This window comes from Calonectris borealis, chromosome 9, assembly GCF_964195595.1.
Source record: "Calonectris borealis chromosome 9, bCalBor7.hap1.2, whole genome shotgun sequence".
Classification (NCBI taxonomy): domain Eukaryota; kingdom Metazoa; phylum Chordata; class Aves; order Procellariiformes; family Procellariidae; genus Calonectris; species Calonectris borealis.
Genome location: NC_134320.1, coordinates 11,009,532 through 11,023,317, shown reverse-complemented (window position 1 = coordinate 11,023,317; position 13,786 = coordinate 11,009,532). Strand labels below are relative to the sequence as shown.

The window sequence follows — 13,786 nt, the reverse complement described above, 5'->3', positions numbered from 1 at the left end:
GCACTCCAGTTTGGTCAAATTTAATTGTGTACGTTTAAATTGCTAACAAGCTGAGGGTGTGTGAGTGCAGCTAAAGGCACACAGGTCATCTGCTTCCCCATAGGGAGAGCAGTTGTAATAATTCCCAGCATTGGTGAATTTTATTGAATTCCAAACTACCATAAAAGTAATTAAAAAAAAATTGTGCTAAGACGACTCCTTTGAGAAACAAATTGCATAATGAAGTCGTGTTTCTGGATTCCCCTTATTAGTATGGTTGATATATGGTTATATGTTTGATAAAGATAAATACTGAGCAGTTTTTTCCTCTTTCAAGGATACAACAATACAAAGTGCACTTCACCATTGCTTTCTTGAACTGGGAGTTGGGTCGCCAGGGGAAGCGTGAATGCCCCAGATTCTTCAGGGTTACGAGAGTGCTGAACAGTACAAATTCCAAAATAATGAATGACCCCAGTCATTGAATTTGCAAGTTTCTTTGAATCTTAAAAACAGAAGCAATGTTGTCCTGTGAAGGCTAACTAGATGATACACATTTAGGTTTTGATATCCCTTCTCATTATTGCAGTCTTGGGGAGGGGAGACTGGGCCAGCCATGGGTTTATCTGAGGGAAATAAAACAAAAACAATGCTGCCAAGAGTATTAGACAAGCATTATGAGAAGATTTGGGATGAACTTGGAGTACTGATCTCGTGAGATCCTGCATTCCCTGGCGTCATAGTAGCATCATTATTTTCAGTCCTGAAACAACGGGAATTTCTCTTCATGTAAGCTGGACTCAACTTTTAGCTAATTACTCAGCTGGACTATTAGTAAAGGAAGGGGAAAGATCCAGACCTTCAGTCCTTACAAAATTGGAAGAAACAAACATGAGAATCCCACTTACAATGTAGCACTTTTTAATGAGGGATACTCTTCCCATATTTTCCATTTCATAAAAAACAAACAAACAAAAATCTATGGGCTGCATCTTGGTTTTTTGTAACTTGCAACTGTTGGACAGTTGTTTTGCTTTATCGCTTAGCTGTATCACTGCAAGAAAAGTTGTAGAATTTCTTTACAAAACAAACTATTGAATTTAAGTTCTTTCTTTCTAGACTTAGTCATATCTTGTTTCTTTTAGTCTTCAAGAAAAACAGAGACTCAGTAACTTTTTTTCCAAAATCGAAAAGATGAAACATTTAATCAGAAATTCAGGACTTGGGACAAGTCAGTTTTGTCCAAACCACTAGCTGCTGCTGATTTTGTGTAATAGAGCAGGAGATCGCTTAAATATTTTTTCTACGTACAAACTTGGTGAATTCCTTTTCCCAGTATCTTTATATACCAGTGCGGAGAGCTGGCTCGTTTCCTCCTCTTTACAGGTGGAAACAGGCAAACCTGACCTCTGGCAGTGTCACTCTCTGCTAGGTGCTTGGGGCAGGCAGTCCTTGCCTTCCTGGCAGTGGCAGCATTTCTTGCTGACCTCAGGGATGGGTTTAGTTTTGTCTTGAGTGAGTTTAAATCAGGTTGACACGCTGTGAAGTTGGAATCAAACATATGAATTCTTTGCTGGGCAGAAGCTCATGCAAAGAATGTGTGTGGTTTTGTTTGTGTTTTCCCACTGTACTTACACCCCAGGAAATGGGTTCTTAAATGTAAGAACTGGTTCTGCTCAAAGTCTCTTAGTTTTTGGATTTTTCCCACCTTCTCTTTCTGGGGAAAAGAGGAAAATATTCCTCTGTGGTGAGGATGACTTTTTTTCACTGCTGTACATGAAGGGAGTGAATTTTGTCTGAGCTCCTAGCAGAAAGACTGTACCATCTATTACTAGTCCTTAGGTTCCTCCATCAGTGAATGATTACCTATATGAGGAAGAAGAAGGGGATGAAAACACCAAATCCAGTTACTTGGCCTGATAGGAAAGGACTTGGTGAAACCGAATCGTCAGTAATTCCCCACTTAGGACATTCACAAGAAAGCTGAAATAGGCATTTTGGGGTACAATGAAGAAAAGCTTATCTAGGCTTATTAAATGTAGATTATAGCCTGTCAAGTTAAATAGCAATGTTGTAATTACCTTGTTTAGTTCTATTTTGAATTCCTTTTGTTAGTACTCAGGCTGCAATTAACATACTAGAGCAACCATTGTTTCTTCTTGCATTCCTTTACTCTTTCAACGGTCCATGTGAGATTGGGGAAACTGTACAACATATTTGCATCTCTTTGAAAAGAAGTTCTTTGAGCTAGCTTAAATTTTGGTTGATGTTTTTAATTTATCCGAATGGGATATTTCCCATATCTGTGCGCACATTAGTAATGCCAAGAAAAATGTAAACAGACACTACTTATGATCATCAGTATGGTGAACACAAAAACGTGGATAAATTCAGCTTTTAAGTAGGTGTGCACCGTTTCATTATAATTAGGTGATGACTCATGCAAATGTCACCAAGACAAGAGCTGTAAATGAGCTTTTCAGGACTACTTAATATGTTTACTTTGTGTCAGATTTCTAAAGACACTTGGTTATACCTGCCCAGGCAAAGGGTGCCCAGGCTGCATGCACACCTCGACTTGCGAAATTCTGCAGGAGTCTGCTGGTGTGTTTTCATAATGGCTATCTATTTTGAGCTTTGGTTCCCGAGCTTTTTATTTTTTGCTAAGTAGATGTGTTCATTATGCACTAAATCACTGTTTAATTTACACAGAATAGGATACTCTGTATGATCCTAAAGTAAACAACAAATGCATTTACTTTTAAAACCTTTTATTTATAACTAGTAACTTTGACAGGGAGTCTTCAACCAGTCGTTCATTGTTTGGAATGAGATGCTGGTGGGATAGGTACAGTTTTGGAGAATACATTTAGTTCAGCAAGGTTGATGACAGAGTTGGGAAATGATCATTCTTCGGTAGGTCTGGAAAAATCTGCGTTTTCTTCAGTCAGAAATCATCTTTTCGTTGACCTGGCTCTGTTACCTGTAGAGTTGTTTCCTAAACAGACATCCAGCTAACACTGGACAGGCGTCACCGTGTACTAAGCAGGTCTGATGTTTGGGAGCCGCATTTTGCCCTGGCATATTAATCAGTGACAAAGTAGTTGCATTTATTTGCTGAAATGATCGCAGAGCTTCAACAGCATTATTTTACTTGTTTTGAAATGAAACGACCCTTTAGAAGGGCATTTCTATTGCTGTTTTAGGGACAAGACACATTATTGGCCCTTAATAGCAAATAGAAGTTTAAATTGCTGACTGGAAAGTCTTTTGCTTGAAGATCGCTTGAGTTTTCACTTTCGTTTCTTTTGATATATTTGTTCCTCCTTGGTTACTTTTCAAAGAGAATGGATTGTAAGGAAGGAGTAAGGATTACACTTCAGGTGTATTTTAACAACACATCTATTTTATGTATGAAATTTCTGTTAGCTTCAGGAAAGATACATTATTAAATTGTCTAGACACTCTGCTCTTAGAGAGTTCAAATTTTAAGTACTCCACTCCTTCTCCATCTCCACAATAATGGAAATAAAATGAAGTATCAACTTACTTTTAGTTACTGGATTTAAGAATGGGACTTCAGCTGTAATAGGAACTACAGTTAGCCTGGACTAATAGATTTGAGAAGAAAGCGTTGCCAGCTGGAACGTGCGTGAGTGTTATCTGCATGTGTGTTGTAACAGATGTTGAGCAGAGAGTACTTGTCAAAGGTACCTTGTAGTAACTTTTAAAGATGCTTGTTTGTTTCAGTATGTTTTTCTTGCATCACTAATTTTTTCCATAAAGTCAACCACAAACGGCATTATTGGGGACTCCAGCTGAAACTTGTGGTGAATAGGAAATAGATTAAACACAGGTTTTCCCTTTTCTCTGGTTGCCAACAGTGATGTCAGTAGTTTTAATGATCCTTACCTCAGCTCGCTGCAGTCCTAGCACTCTCTATTAAAACACTTGTCTTCTGCACTGTTTTTATATGTTGTTAAGGAAATGCTGATGGCTGTTGATAAGAAACAATGAGGTATCCAGCTGATGACTTCAATTCCGAATAAGGTACTTCTGCCTTGAAACATACTGTAATTGTTCAATGAGGAGAGAGGTGATTCAGACTGTTCTGTCAAAAATTTAAGAAATATTTTTTTAAGTCCAGCAAAGAGCATTTGTATGCTAAAATTGAGGATGGGGCTTTTGGCTGTAAGTTACACACAAACAAGAATTCCCTGGATTCAAGGCTTTGTAGGTTGACTGTATTTCCAGTGACCTTGGAGGAGCAGCTTTGCTGCTCAAAAAAACAAAACAAACAAAAAATGGTTGTTTTCTAGGCATATTTGTGCATTCAGACAGAACAGGCACCGCTGTCCTGTAATAGTAGCACAGGGTGTCATTCTCAGTTACAATTTTTGTTTTGTGGAAAGAGATTTGTCAGAGGAATTGGAGATGTGAAAACAAATAATTGCAGTCAATAATTTCAGATGGTCCATAGCGAAGAGTCTAAATTTTTTTTCCTTCAGAAAATCAGAAGAAAACAAAAGCTACCGATACATTTTTTTACCAAAGGGTGACTGATAGATAGACTGATGTTGTACTGCTGAAGGTCCTGGAGGTGTAATTACAAGCTTGAAACTGCTCCATGCCCCTGCGTCCTGTCATACCTGCAGCTGAAGTTTGTATGAAATGCAGCCTGTACCAGTTCGTGTCCTACATGATTCTGGCTCTCCATTCCAAGTCTCAAACTCTTTGATGTTTCAGCCTGCTGTGTTTTTTCACTCTTTTTACACAGGTGCAGGACTTCAGTATGTGAGCGTCTGGGTTTCTGTAACTGTGGGTTTCCTCAGTATTATTTTCTTAGTGAATTCCCCTAGGAAGTGTTTTGTTTTTCAAATAGACTTGTTACTCTTTCTTCCTTTGCGCTTCTGACTTCTGAATCCAGGAATGAATGCCCACTAGTAGCGGTTGCAATGACTTCTTCCCCATATTGGTTGAACTGGTGAGGAATTGGATCGGACAGGCCATTTTGTTCAATACATGATGTATTTGAATTTAGATGAACTGAATACTAGTGAAGAGGCGTAATAGTTGGCCCTGATACTGCAAATTATTATTTATGTACTTAAAATCTCGTAGCAGAATAAGGTCTAGCGATGTAGAAAAGCCGTTACTCGCTTTCCTTCCGCTTGCCCTGTACGTGCAGGGCAGGTCGGGCTGTGGGGCCCTGCTGGTGGGCACCCAACTGGTTCCTCTGGCCCTGCTGGACAGGAGCGGGGTGTGAAACACCCGCCTCAGATTTGCAGCACGCAAATCACGTACACTTTCCTCCTCCGTTTAAATGAAGCCATTTCTCCTTTGTTGCTCATCTTTATTAATAAAGTATGGCATTACTGGCTAATTTTAGGTCCAACATAGTTGAAAGCTGCAAAGCTATGTGATGCTGTATATAGATATTTGGGTAGGCACATTCCAGTAGATCGCAATGTGAGTGCAGGAGAAAGTTGAAAGTAAATAAGAGATCTGTGAGATAATTCTCCAGGGGGTTTTCACAGCATACCACACATCATTTGCAGGGATAGGCTTTCCTTTCACTTGAAGGACCACACAAAGTAAATTCTGTTTCTTGAGCAATTAATGAATATAGGACAGGAGGTCTTTTCAGTTTTTTTACTTCAGCGTGTCTATGGGAAGTCTTTATTTGTACTGAGGAAAATGCAGTGTTTACCTATCTTTTCAGAAGCATAGTTAATATTGAATATAGAAATAGGCACACTTTTATGTAAAATCTAAGTCTTGCTTCATCAGATTTTAGGTGAAACTCCTGAAATGTAAATGATGGTAGTCCTGTAAGCCCAGTTAAAACAAAAATAGTGTTCATTTCACTGGTGCGTTGTTCAGTCCCCAGCGGGCGAGGCTGCATGCGACTGTAGCGCGAAGAAAGGAGGACGGGGCTGTGGTCTGCGGTGGCTCGGGGATCGCATGCCTGCGCGGCCGCCGCAGGCAGCAGGGCTGACACCAGCGGCTGGCGGGAGGCGCGCGCTGTGCATGCGCGTGGCCAGCCATTGCGGCAGGACCTCGAGTGCAGAGGCACCCCATGGCGCCCCAGCATGCGACCTCAACCCTGCGTCCTGCAGCAGGGACACCATTCCCTGCTGGGGCTGAAGCATCTGCCGCGGGATTGCTGGCAGGACACGAGGCAGATCGGCACCGAGAGCGCCTCACTGTGCACTACGTCGCTCGTGATCAGAGCCCTTGTGCTGCTGACCTGCCTGTGCGAAAAGCAGAGCTGAGAGGACTTGTTGACAGAGACAGTTGCACTATGTGCTAGATCAGGAAGGCTGGAGCCAAGAGATGAGGAGGACTGGTGGGACAGGGTCCAAGGCAGCTTCTGACGGTCATTCCCCAGTAAACCTGTGCTGCGCATTATTGGGGTTGCAGGACCTTGTTATTCACCCAGTCCTCTCTCAGAGAGAGAAGCAGAATGTAGATAAATGTATGGGCTTTCTGGATACAATTTTTTTTGTAACCTGTGTGTCAAGAGGGAATGGTAATGCAGCACCCCTAATGCTGCATTCCTTGGTCATCCTTCTCATACAAGCCGTAGCATTTGCAGGTGGCCAGGAAGCCCTACAAGGAGGCCTGATATCTAATGAATCTTTCTTGTAGTGGGTAAAAACGCCAACAGCAGGCTAATGGTTTGAGCTTTTCTTTCTCTTGTCACAGGAGCTTGTCAGAGTTAATCAGTATGGACACTTAAATTGTTTCTGCTTAGGTGAATCTCATGCAAGTGTTAAATGTATTTCTGACTGCTTTGAATTTTATTGCCAACATCTGTTTTAAATGCTTTTGGGATTCAGATGCTTGAGTACAGTTCAACTGTGTATGCCATAATTTTTCAAGGTGCTAACATTTTCAGTTTGGATGATAACTCTTTTGAAGGGAAAAAAAAAGAAGGAGGGGGAGGGAAGTAATTACAGAAAAGCTTTTAAAGTTCCTATGATGCTAATTTTCTTTCTCTTTCAATTTCAGAATGATGACCTATACAACCTCAGCAAATCCTTCTTTTAACTCATGGGTATCAAGACTATAATTGTTTCATGCTATCACAACTAGGACCTCACCTCCTCCTCCTCCTCCTCCTCCTCCTCTTCCTCTGTAAATGGGTACGATGCATCCAGTTCAGTTTGTTTACTTTACACAAACCTCAGGAGTTAGTTGACTGAGCTGCACATCCTGTGTTGTGCCAAGCAGAAGCACTGTGACACCTGGACAATGAGTCTCTCTTACTTCATCCTCTACCATAAGGACTTAGCTGGCCACAATGAACTGATGTGCCCACCACTATGTCATGGTGAGAATGGGTATCTTACTAGCACATTTACACATCTTCATTTGCTGCTGAAAACCTGTATGACAAATCATCATTGTAAATTATTACATACAAAACTTAATGTTGGTTGAAGAGTATTAAATATTTAACATAGGTTTTGATTTATACATGTACTTTTTTAATTAAAATGTAACTTTTCCTACAGCACATCTTTTTTGATGTGGAACTGAGGTATACTATATTCTGTTGTAAACAGAGTGGGAAACCTGCTTAAAACAAGGCTTCTAAGAATAGAGTAGGGTACTATTCTTGTTTTAAGATTGTAATTCAGAAAATAATATAATATGAGTCATTGGTCCCTGGGCCTTGATTGTACAGTCATATTTACTGATACTATCAGTTGTAAGATAACCCTGATGTTGAGTTGAGTTCTTTCCAAAAGAAAAATAATTTTGTACTCCTTGTAAAATAATAGTCTGTATTAACTACAATGAAGACAAACATTACTGTACATGGCATTTACAAGTGTCAACTTGAATTCATCAATTGCACAGGAACTGACAAAAAAAATCAGAAAAAAGAAATCAGTGTCTTCCATTGTATATATTGTAAAGCAAAAAAAAACAACCAACAGAAAACCACAAAACAAAATAAAAACAAAAAAGGGTGAACTTTTCAAATTGACTCTTTCCCTGGAATGAAAATGTGGGTGTTTGTAAATTCTGGAAATCTCTTTCTATATGTAATAAACTAGATACTGTTTTATCTGCTGTAGTGTTTTTTGGGTTTTTTTGTTTTCTTGGTAAGCTGTCTCAAATATCTCAAATTGTCCTACCAGGTTTCTTTCATGTTTCCATTGTGTGTAATTGAGAATGGCTGTGGATCGCCATAGCTTAAGAATAAAGTCAAGTGTGATTAGGTGTAGTAGGGAGTATGCTTCCTTGAATTATTTCACTAAAGCTCTTGTTTCAGTTTTCTGGAGAATCTTCAGGATACAGCCCTCCTTCCACTTAAGCCGGTGGAAGAGTTCACAGCAAGTGAAATCACTGGAAGCAATAGCAAGACTTCAGCATAAAATTTAAAAAGAACGGCCCAGATGGTTGCCTGGAAATCAGTGCAAGAGGAAGGATGAGGAAGAATTCTTCTGCGACTCTCCTGTGTTCCACTCTGGTTCTATGCAGATAGAAATTCTTTTGTGTGTAGCATTTGCAGAGCCTTAATTCTTTTTGGGACTGGAAAAATATTGAGATCATGGATTTCCAAGTAAAACATTGTTGAAGTGATAATTGAACTTGAAGCCATGTCAGGTCCCTGTTGGTCCCTCGTCCTGCTTCTGCGAAGCAACTCCATGGACCAGTGCACATTCGACAGGATTCTTGTTTTCAGGAAAAGGCAGGCACTCAAAGCACCAGCTCTCCCTGCAGGAAGCCTGTCAAATCCTCAAAGAAGGGGTTTCTTTCCCGGGAGATGTTTATGATGTCTGGGGTTAGGCTATGGTTAATGCAATGTCCTCTTCTGACTGCAGTATAGATGGAGGGGCCATTGCACAGCTATTTTTCACCTCTCCTTTTGCTGGAGGTTTACCGTTCCCTTAGATCTGCTGGTATTATTGCACATATATAAGCACTTCGACCCTGTCAAGTAAAATATTCACTTAAGAAAGGACTCGCAGCTTAAGAATACTTAAATCATTCCAGATCACTGGGAACAATTGCATGAATGATGGTGCTGGCAGATTTGAGGATGATGTTGCATGGTGAGGCTGCAGCCTGAGAAGGACCTGTGACTGCCCAGGGTGCTGCCTTTGGAAATCTTGGCCTTTGCTTACAGAACAGTCTCCTCCCAAAGAGGCTGATACCAATCGGTAAAAAACACAAGGCTTTGCTTCTTTTTTATGTAGGAAGGGGCAAGCCGATCCGCAGTAGTTTGCCTATTACTCTTGATGAGCGTTGGTGTGTATTTTCCGAAAGAATCAAGAAGGCAGCACTTGCTTTAAAAAGAAAGCCACGTGCATCAGACCAGTATTTAAATTTGTAAGTTACCCATTTTCATTTTATCTTAAGATCCTTCTTTTTTTGTTTGTTTGTTTGTTTGTTTTTCTAATGGGGTTTAGTTGCAATGAAAACTTGCATATGTTCTGAAGTAAAAACGTAAAAACAACTCACCCCCAACCCCTTTGCCCACAGCCTTCTCCAGCTTAATGAATTAACATAAATGTTCACTGTGTTGATTTGGTTGCTAAATATTAGCCCGTGTAAGTGCCTTGGATAGAACGGTATTTTATGGCCATTGTGCTTTGCATTCTTTCAGATAATTTGCATGCTCTAGCAATTACTGAAATAATAGGTTTGTAGGTACTGGAAGCTACTGTTAAGTTTTAAAAGGCATTAGTGAGTACATTTAATCCTGGTAGAAGTATTTCACAGTGATGCATCTATGAGCAAATTTTGTTCATAAAATATGAATTTAAAAAAACTGTAGGAATGGGCAATGGTCATTATGGAAGGGAGTGGTGGGGGGGAGGATAGTGCTGATCTGGTGGGTTTCCATTCATGTTAATAGTAACGTACGGCCAGAGAAACAGCTTGTTAATGATGTTAATGTGCATTGTTTTTATGTTAATTGTTATTTTTTCCTAGTAAAATTAAACATGCGTGTTTAGCAAATGTTTTAAAAAGGCTTTTGAAGCAAAATGCATTCATAACCAAACCTGAAACTCTTCTTTTCTTGCATAGATTTTTATTCTTATAAATTGCAAACTTTAATAAATAGACCATTATGAACTGAACCCTTTTAAATTAAAACATAAATGCCTCAAAAATATGGTACTATACTATCTTATCCTTTTATGAATTCTTTTGTTCTGTCTGCCACAGAACAGATTATAATTTCTTCAAGTTTGAAAATGAACAAATGGGATCAGTCCTATAGTAGCTGGTAAAACTCAGATGCTCAGGAGTTTATTTTGCTTTGAATTTTTTTCAAGTGGAAGTTGCTGGTTATTGAGTTCCTTTCTGGCTCCATTGATGGAACAGCTTCAGTTTTCAAAACCTCTGTACCGAATACATTTATTAGTGCTATTGGTTGAAAATGAATGGGGTTGGAAAAACCATTTGAAGCAGTCTCCAGGAGCACAAGCAACACTTATACACTTGGGTTTTTGCAAGGATTGCTGTGTTCAAGCTTAATTTGATGCTGAGTTGGCATGTATGTTGTGGAACTCTAAATGAATTTTTGTCCTTCTAGTCTTTGATATTAACCTCTTCACTTAGTATTTAAAATGTCATATGTCTCCTATAGTGTTTATTTTTTTTTTCCCAGCAAAAGTACAAATTCAGAAAACAAAAAAGAAACTCAGGCTACCTTTATAAGCATATTCTAGTGCTGTAGCCTTACTCTCTGCATATTTAAGACCTAAGCATCCGTGTCCATCTTCCTACCAGCTGACTTAGCTGAAGCTATTATTCATGCCCTCTATTACACTCAAGGGCTGTGTAATGAGTAGTATGAGCTTAAATGGGTCCTATCAACTTAGCGTGCGCCATTATTTCAGTTACATAACTCAACTTTGCAGCAACAGATTCATTCAGCAATATGAACAGCCTTAACGTTTGCTTTTGAAATTATTAGCTGAAGCTAATACTTGGTAGGAGCTCAAGTACAGCATGTCAACTGTTAATTGAATCAATCTGGACAGATGTTTGAGTGCTTTGTTCTGCAACTTAATTCACCTAAGCTACCTTAGTTTAAAGAAGCAATACTGAAAATAGTGAAGTTAGGGTGAATCTTTTGCCCATCTCTTGTGTGACCTCCAACCCATCTTTGGGTGCAGCTGATGGTTTTTTGGTTTCTTTGGTTTTTTATAGCCTGCAAGCCTTGAGGCTAGTTCACTCGTGTAAAGTGACGGTATTCACCCTTGTCCAGTTCACCTTGAATTTACCTGCTTGTAAGTAATTTCATTAAGCTGTGACTTTGAAGATACCGTAAATAAGTTGTTTGTGAACTTAGCGGATGCCCATATGAAAGTCTTCAGGCTGTAGGATGGAGAATGGAAAAGAGTGGAAATGGAAAAAAATCAGGACTTTCAGTTTGTAGAAAAGCTCGCTCTTTTTTGTCTTTGTACCTCTAAGGTGGTACTATTCTCAAAAAAGATGGAATGGGGAATCTGAGATGGGGAGGACTACGATCTGTCATATACTCACTTCTTTCCAAATATATGTTCTAAAGGAACATTTATATCTAAGAGGAAAAGGTGGAGGCTAATCAATGACTACTTGAGAAAGCAGGCGTTTTTCTAAATTCTGTATTTAAATACTTTCAGGTTGGAAGTTTTGTATTCTACATTTGGACTAGCAGTAACGGGATAATCAAACGTTAGTGTATGCCTGCAGTGGGCAGGCTCAGATGTTACAGAAAACAACCCAAGAACTCTGCGTCTGTACTGTAAGACAGAGTAAGGCTGGGTGCGAGGCCTCGTGGGGGTGGGGGGTGGAACTTGAACACCCTGTGCCTCGCGAAGCTCACTGGGAACACGTTTTCTGTAAAAGGTTCTGTGCCATTCTGAACTCCTGATCTGAATTGGCAGGAGGTTTGAAAAGTGGTACTTTGCATTACCCAAGGGCCATGGAAAAGTAACTGCTGGGAAATCCCCTTAACACTGCACAACCTTAGAAAGGCTCTCTTTGGTGGGTATCCCTCTGGCTGCAAGGATCTCCAGAACTCCCATTTCTGCTGTATTAGGATACTTGACAGTTATATTTGGAGATGGACAGTAAAAGAATAAAATAAAACCTATATGCCTTCTGTAGATTAAACCAATTGAATACATCTCAGAGAAATCAAGTTATCTGTAAGCAGGTAAGCTATATTGAATCAGAACAACAGAAGAGGAGTTATTCTGTGTCTTGAAAAAAATGGTTATGCTTTTTCAACTACTGTTAGGCCCTGCTTCTATCTATAGAAATTGAAGCACTGATTGTTTAGAGGAAAGAGACCCAACTGGAGAACTCACCTGCTATGTTTGTAGAGGGTAGAGTGTTGCAAGTAAAAACCATTAAAGCAGCAATGCTGCTACGGAATTGATAGAAAATTAAAAATACCAGATAATGGCTTTGATATTTTTGCCAGTAATTTTTGAAAAGGAAAAGTTCTGCTTACAGCTCTGTTCCTGTCTGACTATCCAGAGGCTTGTGGCATTGCAGGATATTGTATGCAGCATCACAACCTCTGCCTTTCTTTTTACTTTTATTTTTTATTTTCAGAATCAGTCTGGCACGGTTTGGCCGTTCGATGTCACGGTTGAACCTTCCCGGTATGGAAGCTGCGCGTGGCTGTGCTGTACAGGGCCCGGGGGGCGACTTTCTGAGGGGCCCTCCTGCTCAACTAGGAAGCGGCAGCTGCTGTCTCTCGTTCTCTTGTTTGTTCGGGGTTTTTTGGTTTAATAACTAATTATTAATTAGACTGAATAAAATGTCAGTTATGCCATGAATTATTTATTGTCAATAAAATACAATAAAGTTGACATGTCAGGGGTTTTCTCCTCAGTTTATTGTGGGCAGTGTTACCGCCCTGTTAGGTTTCCTCGCTGCAGTGGTAGTGCTCTGTTTTCCCACTTCTATGAACATTAACTGAAAGAAGAAATCATAACTATAACCATTTATCAATTTACTGTTTCACCTTCAGCTGGTGAATTTAGAACAGCATTTCATTTTTCTTTGTTGTTTGGAAATTTGATTAAGGCAGGAGTTTGAGAACAGCAAAATCTCTCGCATCTCCTGATTCTCTCTGCAGTCAGCTGAGAGGGGTGCCAGGCCAACTGGTCATTGGTTTTTTCCTCAGGCCGTATCTTCTGAAATCAACAACAGGTGGTTGGCTTTTGTTTTTAAAAGGCGGATGGAAATAAGGTGAGTGTCCGGTTCCTGTGGTCGCTGTCTCAATCCAAAACATGGATTGAGCCCATGAAGGACCAAAAAGTGGTTATTTGTCCTTCAAATACAGATATGACTAACTTAGAGAAAAAAGGGTGTCATCTAACAACCTTTAGATACTCCTGCTGTTTCAATAACTAGAATTTGATTATCTTTTCTTCAGAGCAGCCTGGAGGCCTTGTGCACTGAATCTGCATGCTTTCACCTCCTCAGAGGAGGACGTCGTTGCTGTCCTGCCCAGCCTGCCATTTTACCACAACATCTGGCTTTCCTCAGCTGCATGGCAGAGTAATCTAGCTCCTACTGTCAGCGTGCCTTTATCAGCAGCGTGTTTTGCATTAATTTCAGCCTCTTCGCAGTGCGTCTGTGACTGCCGAAATGCAGCCTGCTGGGGGAGTTCTTGCCAGCTTCCCTTAATCATGCAGTCCGTCTCCTTCATCCACACTGTCGGTGCCACCTCAGCAGGATCCCACAGGAAAAGGTAAGCTGAAATGTTCTTTCCTAAATCTGCCGGGAAACAATTTGCCTGGGCTTCTTCCTTGTCAGGCTTTCTCTGTGTGAAGTG

At 40.1% G+C, this 13,786-nt stretch overlaps 1 protein-coding gene across 1 annotated transcript in view; it reads left to right on the top strand.

Moving 5' to 3' along the window:
* The window catches only part of IRS1 (insulin receptor substrate 1), a 56,287-nt gene extending 47,707 nt beyond the window's left edge, over positions 1 to 8,580 (top strand). The window contains exon 2 of the mRNA XM_075158205.1: positions 6,994 to 8,580. The gene's annotated coding sequence lies outside the window, so the exon portion shown is untranslated. The remainder of the gene's footprint in view (positions 1 to 6,993) is intronic.
* Positions 8,581 to 13,786: the final 5,206 nt, after the last annotated feature.